Source organism: Balaenoptera physalus (genome assembly GCF_965194825.1).
Source record: "Balaenoptera physalus genome assembly, chromosome: 2".
Taxonomy (NCBI): domain Eukaryota; kingdom Metazoa; phylum Chordata; class Mammalia; order Artiodactyla; family Balaenopteridae; genus Balaenoptera; species Balaenoptera physalus.
In genome coordinates this window covers 177,450,419-177,464,772 of record NC_138883.1, presented here as the reverse complement: position 1 = coordinate 177,464,772, position 14,354 = coordinate 177,450,419, and the positions used below count along the sequence as shown (strand labels likewise).

At 55.6% G+C, this 14,354-nt stretch overlaps 1 long non-coding RNA gene across 1 annotated transcript; it reads right to left on the bottom strand.

Moving 5' to 3' along the window:
• Nucleotides 1–1,878: 1,878 nt before the first annotated feature.
• On the bottom strand, nucleotides 1,879–14,151 carry LOC309654824. Its single transcript, XR_014260460.1, has 2 exons — nucleotides 11,822–14,151; nucleotides 1,879–8,884 (listed from the first exon to the last, which is right to left on the bottom strand). It is a non-coding gene; the product is annotated as an uncharacterized lncRNA (long non-coding RNA).
• Between the last annotated feature and the right edge of the window lie 203 nt (nucleotides 14,152–14,354).

Genomic DNA, 14,354 nt, shown 5'->3' with positions numbered 1-14,354 from the left:
GCCCGTTGGAGCATCGTGGGAAGTTGTGCCCTGCGTTATGGCCAGGCAGCCCCACCTCGCTGAAGAGCACCTAAGCTGACAGGCACACACGGAAGGCCGGTGGTTCAGCCTAGGAAAGCAGGCGTCCCCAGTTAAGCACGGCCAGCTGGACCGATTCTGTCCTCCCTTCCCATCGTCCGTCATTCTAGGAGCCGAGAGAGATGCCTGTCGGCTCTGGGCTGGCTGCCCTGCTACAGCTGCGGGCGGCCCGCCCTGCCGAGGCCCCGCCCCGGGTGCCGTGGAGGCCGGCCGCCGGCAGAGGGGGCCCCAGGCCTGCGGGGAGCCTGGGCTGCAGGCGGGGAAGCCGCGGCCGAGTGTGCCCAGCCGCCGGAGCACACTGGGGACCGGGCCGCTCAGAAAACCAGCTGGCTCCGTCCCCACCTGCCAACTGACGGAGGCTGGTGTCCACGATGAAGTCACAGACAGTGGAAAGTGCCTGGCCGGGCACAGAGACGACAAAACCGGCGGAAGGAAACTGCAGGCCGGGAGGGAGCAGGGCCGGGAAGCCCTGCTTCCCCTTCGAGCCGGCACCTCAGCCCGTGCCAAGGCCCACGGAGCTCCAGTCGGCCTCTGGCGGCCCCTGCCTGGGTCTCGTCTCCGTGTGGGGCTGCCCGCCGGCCATCCTGAAGCTGGAATCCTGAACCGAGGAAGGGGGAGGGGAAGGGACCCAGGAGCGGAGGCCAGGCGGGCTGGCAGGCCCCCTCTGACCCCGCACGGCTCGCTGGCGGCCCGTGGCAGACGTCAGGAGCTAGAGGTGCTGGACACACCGAAGGGGACCGTGAAGGCAAGGCTGGACGCCCCACGCCAGGGAGCAGAGTCTTCCAAAGGCTGAGGACCCCGAGACGTGACAGCTCTGGAAAGTTCAATGTGACCGCGGCACGTGCCTGTACCACCCGGCCGTGGAGGGCGGCCTGCGGCTTCCGCTGCCCGTGGGTCTAGAGACAGTGCCCGGAGGGACAGCAGGACAAGAAAATGATGCAACAGACCCCGCTTAGGAAGACGCCTGCCCATCCGCTTGCCAAACGGTGAAGCGGCCCCTTAGCCCTCCAACCCAGCGTGGAAGAGGCCCCGCCGCTGAGCCCGCAGGCGGCCCTGGAGCAGACGCACCTGTTAGGAGGAGGGCCTGGCTTCTGCTGGAGAAATGGGTGACCCGACCGGGCTTTCTGTCCCCTCCTCCCAGAGGGTCTGGGGGCCTGCACCCTCCCTAGCGGCAGGGCGCGATGTCTGGCTGCCCACAGTCACAGCGCCCGCAGCTCTGGCTTTGCCAGGTGGCCCCGGAGCCACCACCGAGCACAAACTGGCCACTGCGGCCACACACCCCCCCACCGTGGGATAGCGCCCCGTCCCTGCAGCCCAGGCCCTTTTCACCCCAGTGATACGCAGTTAACAGTCATTAGTTCGCCAGTCATAGAAACGAGCCGCGGCCCGTGAGGGATCAGAGCACCGGGCAGCGGCCTGACCCGAAATTCACAACTCCCTACCTCTGCTCTCCATCACCCGTCAGGGCGGCTCTGGGAGCAGCCCCGAAGGCTCACCCTGCAGCTGTCTGGCCCTGCGACAAGGGTGCCATTTCTCTTGCTGGCAGTGGGTGCTGTCAGCGCCCCTCCTCGCCCCATCCCTGCAGCTGGGAGCCTGGTTTCCTTCATCGGTTTCCAAGCCTGCCTGAGCTGCAGTGTCCCACCTGCTTCTCCCCTGCTTTATGTATCATCCGGGCCGTTTAAATAAATCTGGGCTGTCTTTTAGGGTGTTTACAAGCAAATGAAAGTCGGGCCTAAGGGAAAGAGTATTAGCTATCCTCGCCTCCTTCTCGTATTTACTTCTTTTTTTTTTTTAAGACTGTTTTGCTGTTTGCTCTCTGGGCCGCCCAGGGCATAACTGTAAAGGAGACCAAATATGACGGCAGACTCCTCCTTCTCCTTTCTTTCCTCCTGCTTGTCCACACCCCAGCGGCTCCTGTCCCGGAGGAGACCAATCTATAAACTCCTGAGAGCGCACCCTTCCTGGGGGAACTCGCCCTTCACAGCACACAAGGCTATGCAGCTCGGACAACAAACGGTACCGTTTCCAGGTGGCGGGCAGCACGGAGCCCTGACCTGGGTCCCGTCTGTGACAGCACTTGAAACATTCCGGAAGGCCCTGTTCTGGGCCCACTGGCAGTGCCCGGCCGCCCTCCTCTTCTCTCCCGGCCGCTGGTGCGGACACCGCTGGCCTCCCTGCTCTCTTGTCCCTGGCTTGCAGCCAGGAGACAGGGTGTCCCCTGCCTTCACCTCGGCCTGGTCTCCAGAGGGCTGCCTTCCCTCAGCACGTGGGTGCTGACGCCCCGAGACCCCAGATACCAGTTTAGAAAAGGCCCCAAGAACTGTGAGGAAATGAAGGCCCCCCCCACCCCTTCCACAAGCTAGTACCGTGACTCAGCTGTTTCCTCTCAAACCCCGGCGCCTCTCCCTCCTCCCCGGGGCTCTGGAGGGATGCCTGGGGGGTGCTGTGGTCCCACAGCCGTCGCGCTTACTGAAAAGGAGGCCTCTGAGCTCCCAGGCTGGGGCGGGCAGCCGCCAGGAGAGGGGGGCTGGCAGCAGAGGGGCGGCAGAGTGGACGGCGGAACTGTGTGCCCGCTACGCGCAGACGCGGCCCTGGGTTCCGTACCTCTGCAGCTCACTGGCAAACAGCACGGTTCCCTACACGGCAGCCACTCGGCCGCGGACCCGACACGCACGTACCTGGTGGGGACCTTCACGGGGAAAGGTCTGCGTGAGCAGGACACCAAGAAGACCTCGCAGGGGCGGCGGGAAACTGCCACGACCCCGTCCTCAGCCGCGCCGGGCCCTGCGTTCGGCTCCTCGCGTGTGCGCATGCGCTCGCCGGCCGCCGCCTGGGGAGGCTGGAGCTGATTGGCCAGGCGGAAGCCGGCCTCCCGTCCCGCCGCACGTTGGCTTCCTGTCACAGGCCGGCTACCGGCTGGGCCTGTGGGCGAGCGTCGGCAGAGGGCTGAGAGAGCGCAAGGAGTGGGCGCCTTCTGTCGCCCCTGCACCCACGGGCTGCCCGGGCCCAGCCGAACGAGGGCACTTAGCTCACTAGGGACCGGACGGCGCCCCCCGAGCTGGGGGAGGGTCACCTCTGCGGTCCGAGATCCCCACGTTTATGTAATCAGTTAAGGGAGGGGTGACGAGGGTCCCTGTTATCTAGGGTTTTGTCTTCCAAAAGCCAGAGACAGAAAGGCCGCATTGGGCAGGAACGCGGGGACCCCGCAGGAACAATAAACAAGGGCCACTGGAGCTCATTTTCCTCCCTCCCTGAGCGGCCGAGTTCACTTGAAACAACCTGCTGCCCAAATTGGCCTCCTCGCCCACACACGCTCCCTGCCTCCTTAGAAGTCAGAGAGGAAAGGTAAGAACAATGGCAGAAATTAGTGCTTTGGGTTCAGGAAATCCCAACTCCTGGAGCCAATGGGTTAATGTCGGGCCAATGATAAATCCCAGCTGTTTTAGCCATTCCAGCTGGAGGCCATGGGACCAGGGCTGGAATGGGCAGAAGAATCGGATCTTGTGCCGTTTTCATTTTTGTTCCTGCTTCCCCATGGGCCGATGCTAGACTTCCAACTCCCTGCCTCGGCTTGGACGGGCTCGTGTAAAGTTACTTTCCAAAGAAAGCAGGAGAACATCTCGTGTGAAGAAGGCGTGGAGCGGCTGGAGCTGGCCCCCATCTAGTGGAGGACCAGTTTCCACTTCGGGCCGGGCCGGGCCTGCCGCCCCAGGCTCCCCCGGAATGAATCCCATCTGCGGTGCTGCTGCTGGCCGGGCCCCTCCCCCCGCCGCCCCATCAGGGCATCCGGGAAACAGGCGCGGGAACAGGTGGGCCAAGGCCAGCTGCAGACTCGGCCCCAGAGGGCCCAGCCACGTCCAAGAGCAAACAAGGCGTAAGAGGAGACACCGAGGAGCATTCCAAGGTGCTGAGACCCACCCAGGCGTCAGGGTCGGTCGTGGCGTTCACTTCTCAGCCTCCCACGCCAGAACCAGCACCGACGGGCTTAAGTTCTTTCAAGGAGGGGCGAACCGGGTGCCAGCCCAGCCTATGCCTTTAAGGTTCCCTCTGGGCCTCCAATTCCTCTTAGGTTAAGAAGTTGGAGCACCACTAAATATAAACTAGATAAGCAACGAGGATTTACTGTATAGCACAGGAAACTATATTTAATATCTTGTAATAACCTATAATGAAAAAGAATCGGTATGTATATGTATAACTGAATCACTTTGCTGTCACCTGAAACTAACACAATATTGTAAATCAACTATAGTTCAATTAAAAAAAAGTTGGAGTGGATGACCTTGAAGGTCCCTTTCAGGTCAGCTCTTTCTAAGACTCTCCAGGTCTGGCTGTGATCCGTTTGACTAACAAGCAGCTTTCTACAGAGATGCACTAACACATCCTCACTTTCCCTTGGCTAGTACTCAGCTCACTAGTGGCCCCAGAAACGGAGGAGCCGGACACCCGCAAATAAACCCCTGTGAACGCTATTTGTAATGTTTGTACCTAGACAAGCCGTGTGTTCGGGACAGAGGGAATTTTGTTTGGACAATTTCTAAGCAATGCTTCGGAAATAATCACTCAGCAAAGACTCAACAGAACACTTAAGTCCATCATTTATCTCTAAAAATTTCCAAGCAGGGCCCTGCAAAATAATCACAATTTCAAATACTCAAAAACCTGAGCCTCTTAAAAACCTGAGTTGGTCACTCAGAGGCCATCGCTCAGCAGGTAGGCCCAAGAGTTTGCACCTAATTCATAGGTCCAGACCAGTCCTGAATCCACTTCACGGAGGACCCTAAGTTAGAAGAAGCCCCCAGTCTGGGGTCCCCACCCCAAGTTAGGCTGGATGAGTTCAGGTAATCAAACCCACCCCTCGCTCCATCACTGATTTGAAACACTGATGGGCCTGAGGGTTACAACTGGGGGATGGTTACTCTCTAGCCTTTAAGAGACGGCCAAGGGTCCTACTTCTGATGCTGCCGCTTTCCTTAAAAAAACCAGACGTGGCTCTTGGCTAATCTTGGCTGTGCAAGGAGGATTTTAGAATTCCAGGAAAGAATTTCCTAAGCATAGCTCTGCGATACAGAGTGCTAATGAAATCATATATTCATTCATTTAATCAACACATTCATCAAATATCTGCTGCTTGTCTGGCAATTTTTTAGCCAATGGTATCACACTGATGGACAGGATAATTAGTCCAAGTCTGCCCTCCTGAGGTTGACAGTCTAGCAGGGGAGACATTGCCAAGTGTGAGTGGGTTGCCGATAAGCAAACTCCCAAGGAAATGGGGAAGAGCCTGGGCTGTTACCTAGCTGAGGGCAGAGCCATTCCCTTGCTCAGAGATGGGATTCTGAACCACAGTGGGCAAAGAGCTGAATGATGGCCTGGGGTCTCCGGAATCAAGTGCTCATGGAGGGAAGGGCTTGGGAGACTGGGCCGGATCTACCTAGAATGGTGTTCAGGGTGTCCAGGGTTCAAGGATTCTAGGCTGAGGCGGCTGCCTCCGATGGAACTGGACAGCTGGACCGGAAGACAAAGTCAAGTCACTCGCTGTGGGCTGAATCCCTGGGCTTAATTCTTGAGGGAGTGAGGCCCACAATGAGACAGGTGACAATGCGGTGGTGACGGCAGTTTTGTGACTCCAGGGTGACAAGGGCAGGACCCGCTGGTGGTAAGTCAGCAGCAGCAATGGGACCAAGTCCCCATAGATGACCTTCCTCCCAAGACCCCTTGATTCCAGAGTCTCATTCCCGATGCTTCCTGCAGATTCTGTGAGCTACCCTATCTTTCCAGGAAATTCCAGTTTCTGGGCTTGAAATCCAGAGCCCTAATTGGTACAGAGATTGGATATCCCATTAAATGCTACACATATTTAAAAAGGCTTAAGGGCACATAGCAACTGGCCCCATCACGGGGGTGAGTAAGGAAAATGTTATATCGTTTGCTGTAGCCTTTACGGGCAACCGTGTCCAGGGCTGGGCTCCATTCAGGCCAAGGTTTCGATTACGCCTCTCCTGTGGGCCTAGGTTTCAGCACGCCCTTTGGTGGACGCAAACGTAGCTGGCCATACCTCTCTTCACGTGCCATGTACTCCAGTGAGGAAAAATGATTTACACGCACGAAACGCTGTCAGTCACTGCATGACCAGGTGGGAGGCTCCAGGAGGTGGGTCTTCTTTACAGACTCAAGAATACGGTCCCTCCCACGGCTTCTTTGCGTGTATGTTTCAGGACCGCTTCTTTGGGCGTATGTTTCAGGACCGCTGCTTTATGTGCGTATTTTTATGCAGAAGGGACCTTGTATGTGTCAACTCTCAGATTCTCATATCTGGAAAGAACTGGAATTCATTTACTCAAAACATAATTTAGTCCATCTAGCTGTTTTTTCTACGTCTTATGAGTCATCTTAAATGCCTTCTAGAAGAAGGTGGCTATAAATAAATTAAATAAATAAAAAAGAGTAAATGATTCAGCAGAGCTTTGTTCACTTTCAGAATTCAGAGAACTGTGCTGGGCCTTACGAGGCTGGGGAGTTGGTGCAGGGTGGGAAAGAGGCAAAGATGAGCAGGACGTGATGGGAGATCTGGCACAGACCCCAAACGATGCCCCACGTGGAAAAGAACCACGGGCAGCAACGGCCAGTAAGGCAGGACTTCAGAAGGTGAGAGCGCTGCGTGACCTTGGGGCGACCATGGATACCGAAATGAGAGGCACGAGGGACCATTTAAAGACCTCCTGCCTGCCTAAGAGGCCAGCGCCAATGCTGAATGACCCCCACTGACCCCCAGGTCCCCCTCCTGTCAGTCCGTGGAAGTCCCTTCTCCCATCCCCTACGGCCTCCTCGAGGCCCAGCCGAGGGCAGTGCAAGTGAGTTAACACAGAAAAGCAAGAGAGGGGAATTCCGAAGAGATGGAAGATTCTTGCACCCTAGGGGGCCACACAGAGCCCAGGGTCCGGAGGCCTTGGAGGCCACAGTGGCCCTCACTCTGTCCGCACCCCTCCCATGGCCCAAGCAGCCCCAGAGGGAGCGAGCTGTGAGGAAGCATGAGTCTGCAAGTCCCTGCAGCCCTATCAGGGTCAGGCCTTGGATCCGAGCCCCAGAGGGCAGCACGGTGTCCTCTGTGACACTGACGAGGGGGCGGAGCCAGAGCCAGGGCCATGCTGGCAGTTAGTGGAGAGGAAGGCCCCGGACACGGTTTCTCCCTTGATCAAACCAACTCCAGCCAAGTTTGTCCTTCGTCTTTACGAGCCTCCCCACCTAGCAGGAGCCCCGCACGCAGGGCCGCAGGACACGTCTCCGGAACCGAATCCTTACCACGACCAGTGGAACTCCCCCTGAGGTGGAGTTACAGTCGGAGACTGCCTCAAAGTACTTGGTCTTCAAAGCTTAAGATGGTGGCTTGGGGTTATATGGACTCATATTAAGATATTTTGAACATTTTTTTGGTGTGTGTTTTTTTTTCTTCTTTGCAATTAGAGGTGAGGAGGAAAATTTCATTCCCATCACGATGTAGCTGTCCTTTCCCACCATCAGCGCGGTCTTCCTGTGCCTCCTGCCAACAGAAACTCAGTCTGGTTTGGCTGATTTTGCTGACTGGCCTCCTGCTCACCCACGGCGTCCTTGGGAGCCCGTGGGCGCCCAGACGCAGCCCAGGAGAGAAAGGGTTGCGGAAAAGTGGTTTCCAGCTCTGCTCCTAACTCTGCCCAGATTCAGGGCTCCGCAGCAAAGGGACTTTCCCAGAAGTTCCAAAAGGCTGACGAGAGGTTTGATTTTGTTTTTTAGCAATTACGGAGGAAAAGAAAAATAAATCAATCCGAGTGAAAGCAGAAATCCCAACTCCCTGACACACACGCAAACCAGTGCAATGCCATGCACTTTCTTACAGACATGACATACCCAGCACCAGAGCTGTTAAAGGTCCAGAGTGCGTGTAACTGGCCTGGTGGACATTTTTCTTAGCTCTGCACAAGCCCCCCCGTGCCTGTTCCTCATTGAATAAACTTGCTCATGAATTAAGGTCTTGAAACTAAAATATATAGATCCCAAAGGGCAACTTTCAAATTACCTAGTCAGCGTGTTACACCGCTACTGGTTTTCAACAAGCCAAGCCGAGGCTGCTCGTGGCCAGCCCTCTGTTACTGGTATGGCTCAGGCCCTAAACGGTGGGGCACACCTGGGATGCCTTTAGCCGGTAACTCAAGTCCCCCAGCTGTTGTTAATGACCATCGCTTATGGTCCAGGGACAACATGGGAAGGGGACTCATTGAAAACTCTACAGAGACTCTGTTAATAGTCTATTATTGCAAAGTTCATGGTATGTGTGTGTTTAAATTTGGAAGGTTCCCTAACTCTGTAGCAATAAAGTTTTTTTCCAAGTCATACCTGAAAAATCACTTGTCGTGGAAGTATCCACTGATACAAAAACAGTTTTATGAAATGTATAATATTTGGTTGGCGATATCCTAACAGATTAGCCATGTGCTGATGAGATTTGGGTGCAGAATAACAGACCTGAGTTCGGGTCTAGAGGTGAGGTCTGGAAGAACATGTCTGGGGCGGCGTTGGGGGGCACCCCAGGTAAGCAAGTCATCTCACTTTACCCGCAGGCCTGGGATGAGACAAAGCAGCTGAGGATGGAGCTGGGCCCTCAGGTCAGCTCAGGGATGGACGGAGGTGGAGGTGCTCCAGATGGGCCACCAGGCTTCTGAGGGCAAGGTGTGCAGTGCCAGCAGCCCACCTTAATGGGTGCCGTGAGCCTGTCTTCCAGATGGAACGAGAAGAGACACAGAGAGAGGGCTTCTCGCTGAAATGTTCTGCTCTGAGTGATGGAAGAAGCAGCTTGCCCTGGACTCTAAAATCCATGTGCCACGTACACAAGGCACCTGTAGCAAATGGAGCACACAGAGAGCCAAGTCTCCAGGTTCACATTTGAGGAAAGTTCTCATTTGAACACTGGTAACTTCCCAAGTCACTTTTTCCCTTAAGATAATGGGGCATTTGGATGGAAAGGGAGACAGAGAGGAAAACTGCTTGGACTGAAGTGCGGGTAAAGCTGGGACTATTATGGACGGTCCACGAAGCCTTCCAAGCTTTTAAATGGACCGGCGGGGCGAGATGGCAGCTCAAAATGGGGTGAAACATGTCAAGTTAAAAATCAATGCGAGATTTGTTAAAAGCTGAACTTAAAACCTTAAGGAAGACTGGGTGTAAAAATTTTCTAGCTTTAGTGCATCAAGCGCCCCTTTGACAGTACAGCCCAGCTGAGTCAGGCAGGCCTTGTGGCCCAGCCGTGCCCCACGGGGGCTCATGGGGTGACAGGAACGGCTTCCTTCTGCCCCACGTCAGACCCCACGGCCAATTCCAGAGGCCTGAGTAGGAAAGCTGTTCTTGGAGTGTTCACCCAAAGGAACCCCACCTGAGCCCAGATCAGTGCTCCCGGGAGGCGCCCAGCTGGGCCCTGGCGTCCCTGGAGGCGGACAGGGCACCTCGTTCACGGCTCCCTCCCGAGGAGGAACCACAGTGCAGTGCCGCCCCTGCCCCACCCCCTGCGGTGACTGCCGCCTGCATCGGCCCATCCCGGGCCCCGAACTGAGTAGCAGGGAGCGATTCACCCTGAGGCCGCCCCCGAGGCAGGTGGCGTGGAGAGCTGGGCGGGCAGAGACACATCAAAGTCTCCATTTCCACCCTGGGAAGGCAGTACTCAGGCGAAATGAGCGGATTGTTTTTAGTCTTTTTTGAAATGAAACCTGGGAGGAGGCCCCAACTCCCGCCTTTTCGTTGGCAAAGGAAAGCCCTGTGGCTGCCTTTCTGTTCCCACCCCTACAATTAGGCGGGAGGCCGAGCTGCTTCCTGAAACAGGATCTGCAGTCCAGCCCCGGCTCCGGGCGGGACGCGCTGCCCACCGTGGCCTGGCTGGAGGGACCGGACGGCCCACCAAGGCAGCGAGTGGCGGGGGACACGGGGGTTGGGGGGGCGCGTGTGGTGAGGCGCTGGCTGGCCCGCGCAGCTCTGCTCCTGCAGCCCAGTGGCCCGGAGAGAGTGGTCCGGGCGGGGGTCCCTGGGCGCCATCCGGAAGGCTGGTGAGACGGGTGAAAGGCTGAGCTACAGGCGAGGGCTCTCGGGCCAGCCGGGCCCCATCACCCATCACCAGCGGTCCTGGGCAGCAGCCTGCGGTCATTTGTTCCCTCTGGGGATGGGCTCCACAAGTAATTTGGAGTGAAAACAAGTGTTTTCCAACGTATGGCCCACCTTTCCCAGGCTTGGCCCATCACCCTGGTGGGTATTTTAGGGGATGATGCTTTTCAGTGCCTCCGGGCGGGGGGCCAGCTCCTGCCCCGCCCACTCAGCATGTCAGCTGCCACCTGCACCTTTAACGACGGATGTCAGGAGAGGCCAAAATGCTGACGTCTGCTCCTGAAGTTTGGTTTTAAGCGCTTTCTCAGGAATGCGAGACTCTACCTGGACCATCGTTCGGAAAATGCTTGCCATTTCTAGAGCAGGGCATTTGCTCATTTAGGAAAATATTAGGAAGAGAAAATAAGGCCTGGACTCCCGCACCAGGTCTCAAATGTGCCCCAGCCTTCCGCTCCCAGGAGCGGCCCCTGCGTCCTCCTTCCCTGCATCCCTGTCTGCAGCGCCTCAGGCCCTGGCGGCCCCGTTCTTACAACGGGAAGCACAGCGATGACTTAGCAGCTGGGTGTCTGACAGCTGCCGCTTTTGTCCCCAGAGGAACCTAGTTCCAGGCTCTTAAACTGGTACACTTCAATTTACTTTCTTAATAACAGCCAAACTGCAGAAGAGCAGTAAAACTTTTTTATGCTTTAACTCGAGGCAATTATGATCGCACGCAATAGAATCCATTCGGTTCAGTTACTTAAAGGAAGAGCCTAAAACACAAATGCAAAATTTCTGGCAGATGCAGAGCAGAGAGGGAATTTCTGGGAGGGGACTGAAATACGCATTTGGGGACTCTTTCCTGCCTCTGTTCACCCTGTTCCGCAGTGGGACTCACGTGGGCCCTGACCTTGGAGGCCTGGTTTAGTCATCATTTCTAAACTGTTTCTGGGGAGACAGAGGTAAGCGTGCCTTCAGGAGAACAGGTGAGCAGAAAAAACTGGATGTGGTCAGAGCTACAAGAAAAATGCAAGGGGAGTGTGCAGAGAGGTGGAAGTTGGTCCCACGGGGCCACCCCGTCCCTGGGCTATACCTCCTCCCGGGGACTCTGACCTCCCATGGGAAAGAGCACAGGACCCACCCCCCCGAGAGCTGGAAAACTCACTTTTTCTAAGTCAAGTCATTTTTCACGGGCTGTCAAGGGAGCCGCATCTCACCACGGGCTCCTCGGCCCCCTGCCACCTCTGTCCTTCCACGTGTGACCCCTGAGAGGGTCACAGCAGAGTCCGTTAGACTGTGTCACCTTCCCCAGCGAGGGGCACCCCCTACAGCCCCAACGGAAGCTGCGGACGGGCAAGCAGACCTGGAGCCTGGTCTCTCCTGTTTACTTCTTTCTCGGCCCCCAGCCCCCCCGTGGAATGTCGCCCACTTATCATCCGTCAGAGTCCAGCTTGGGCTTTCTAGAGCTGATGTGCCGACCCCAAGGACTAACCTGCCGTGCTTTCACTTGCATTTCAACCGGAATAGAAAGTCGCCTCCAGTGAACACCCTTCACGTCCAGCCAGTTTGTGATCCAGACCCACAGCACGACCATCAGAGAACTGGACCCTCCACACACCACCCTCTGGCATCAATTACTTACATTTGTTCTGCACACAGAATCCAAAGACCCCCGAAAGTCTCTCCCCATCACGGCTCAGGCTCAGGCTCGACGTCCCGCAGTGCGTTTCCCAAGGCAGGTCCAGATCCATCTCGGTGTTTCTTCACGAACAGCAACTCAAGCCCAGTTTCTCTTGTTCTGAAGACCTGTGAACTAGAGAAAAGAGCACCGTGACCCACCCATTCTACAAACAATGTGACATCAGGATAGGAAAGCTCCATGTAACACGCTCCATGCAAAGCAGGGAGGAGAGAAAGGCTATATCAGCAACCGGTCCATGGCGATTTGGAAATCCACCCAGGCACACGTCTCTGGTTCCCTGATTAGAGACAAGTCCTATTCTTGGGGAGGGGCTCCCAGTGGCTCTCAGTCAGGAGCTGTTGGGAGCAATGCCCTTAAAATTCTTAAAAGCCCCATTGTCTAACTGAGAGAGTCTGTAAGGCCTGCCTTTAAGACTCTTAGAAGCCCTGCAAGGTATATCCTTACATCCTTCTAAGGTCTGGAAAGAAGCGTTAGAGCCACACCTTGGGATGGTCGCCCTGAGGCCATGCTGCACAGAGAGTGCCCTGGATTTGATCTTTGTCCTAAAGCCATTTCTCACTATGAGTCACTTTTTCTGGGAGACGGTGGCAAGGAGACACAGTCTCGTTATCACACCCAGAAAGCCCTGGTCCCTTTATACTTCCTTAGTCCATCTGTCTCTTCACACAGCTTATCACAGGCGGCTGGAAGAAGCCAGTGGCGTGTTCTATCTCCTGCCTGGCGTCTCCTCAGCCAGACCCTTGGGCTCATTGCGTATCCGGTCTGTTTTCCACGTTTCCAAGGGTGACAGTGTTGCTAAACTTTCTGTCCAGCCTCCAAATAATATTTTCCTCACTGTCCTCCAAGCTCTCATCAAGTCTCTTTGAGGTCCTTCTGGCTTTTATTAACGATCTTCCCAAGGTCCTCCCAGCTTTGCCCAGTGCTTCATCCCAAAGCCAAGGCCATGTGTTAGGTTTTTGTGAGGGCAGGAGCCCACTTCCAGGTACCAAGTTTTGTTCCGATAATCTCTGGCTGCGTAACAAGTTACCCCCAAACTTGGGGGTTTAAAACAACAATCATTTTTATTGTTTTCCACAATTTTGTGGATCCAAAACTTGAATAGAGCCCACTGGGTGATATGTTTTTTTCCTCCACTGGGTCAGTTGGTGACATTCAGCTGGTGGGGGGGCTGGTCTATGGGGGCCACGTGGCTGGCATGTAGGTGGAGATGGTAGGAAGGCCAGGATCAACAGAGACTGTCAGCCAGAGTCCCTACACGTGGCCTCTCCAGCATGGCAGTCAGGATGGTCAAGTGCATCACCTGACAGCTCATTATTCCAGAGAGACTATTCCTAGAGACTGTGTAATCTGCTGTTTTCTTCAGATGTGGGTTTGGAAACTGGCACCACATGACAACTGCCACCTTCTAGTGGACACAGTAGTTCACTCAAGGGAAGGGGGCACAATTCCCACTTCTCGCTGGGAGACTTGTCAAGGAATTTATGGCCATCTTTAGTCTTCCATACTCCTTCTTCATCTCCTCCTTCTTCCTGTTGCTTGGAGTGACGTGCGAAGGCTGGAGTGGCAGCAGCCGTCTTGGACCACGAGAAGTTGTTAGGAGTAAGAGGCATGCGCCGCAGATCAACCAGCTAGAAGCAATCTGGATCCCTGACGCCAAGGAAAACCATCCAATCCTTAACTGTCTACCCCTGAATTTTTAAAATATGAGAAAAAAATAACCATTCTTAAGTCATTGTTATTGGGGGCTTTTCTGCCGCTTGCAGCCTAACACCTAACAGTTGTTTGGGGTGTAATGTATCCTCGGCAGCCCAGAGTTGCAGGTTGAGGAGACTTCTCTGTGCCCCAACAATCCATCCTGCACCCCACGGCCAGAGTTTCCTGAAGCATCACACATGGGGGTTGGCAACAGCTCCCCTACAGCACCTTCCACTGCAAGAGCCCTGGACCACACTCCGATCTCATCATTTCCTTCAAAACAAATTTTCCATCGCATTACAGTCTTCCGCTCAAGGCCCTCACCCAGCTCTCCAGCAGGACCCGCCCACTCTCCTCCACGTCCGCCGCCGGTGGACACGGCTGCACCTGTGTTGTCCCGTGCCTGTTCCCCAGAACCCCACACACCTCCTTCCAAATCCTACCGTGTTTTTAGGACAGAGCTCAAATCTTTTCTGGGTGAAGAATTTCCAAGATCTCAATGACAGGGCTTGCTCCCTCTCCTGCCTTTTACGGGAGGGTTTACATTGTCCAAATCCCTCATTCGACACCACACGCCACTGTCAATAGGCGCTTGGTTGCTTTTGTTCCCCATGCGCTCGCATCTCAATTTTCCAAAGTGAGCTGGTCATGGCTATTCTCACGAGGCCACGCATCCGACAAAAGCAGAGCCAGCCGCCAGCCAGCCTGGAAAGAGGAGGCAGAAGATGCAGCCCCCCCAGCTGCCCCTTTCTGGCCACTGCCCACGCCCCCGGCATAC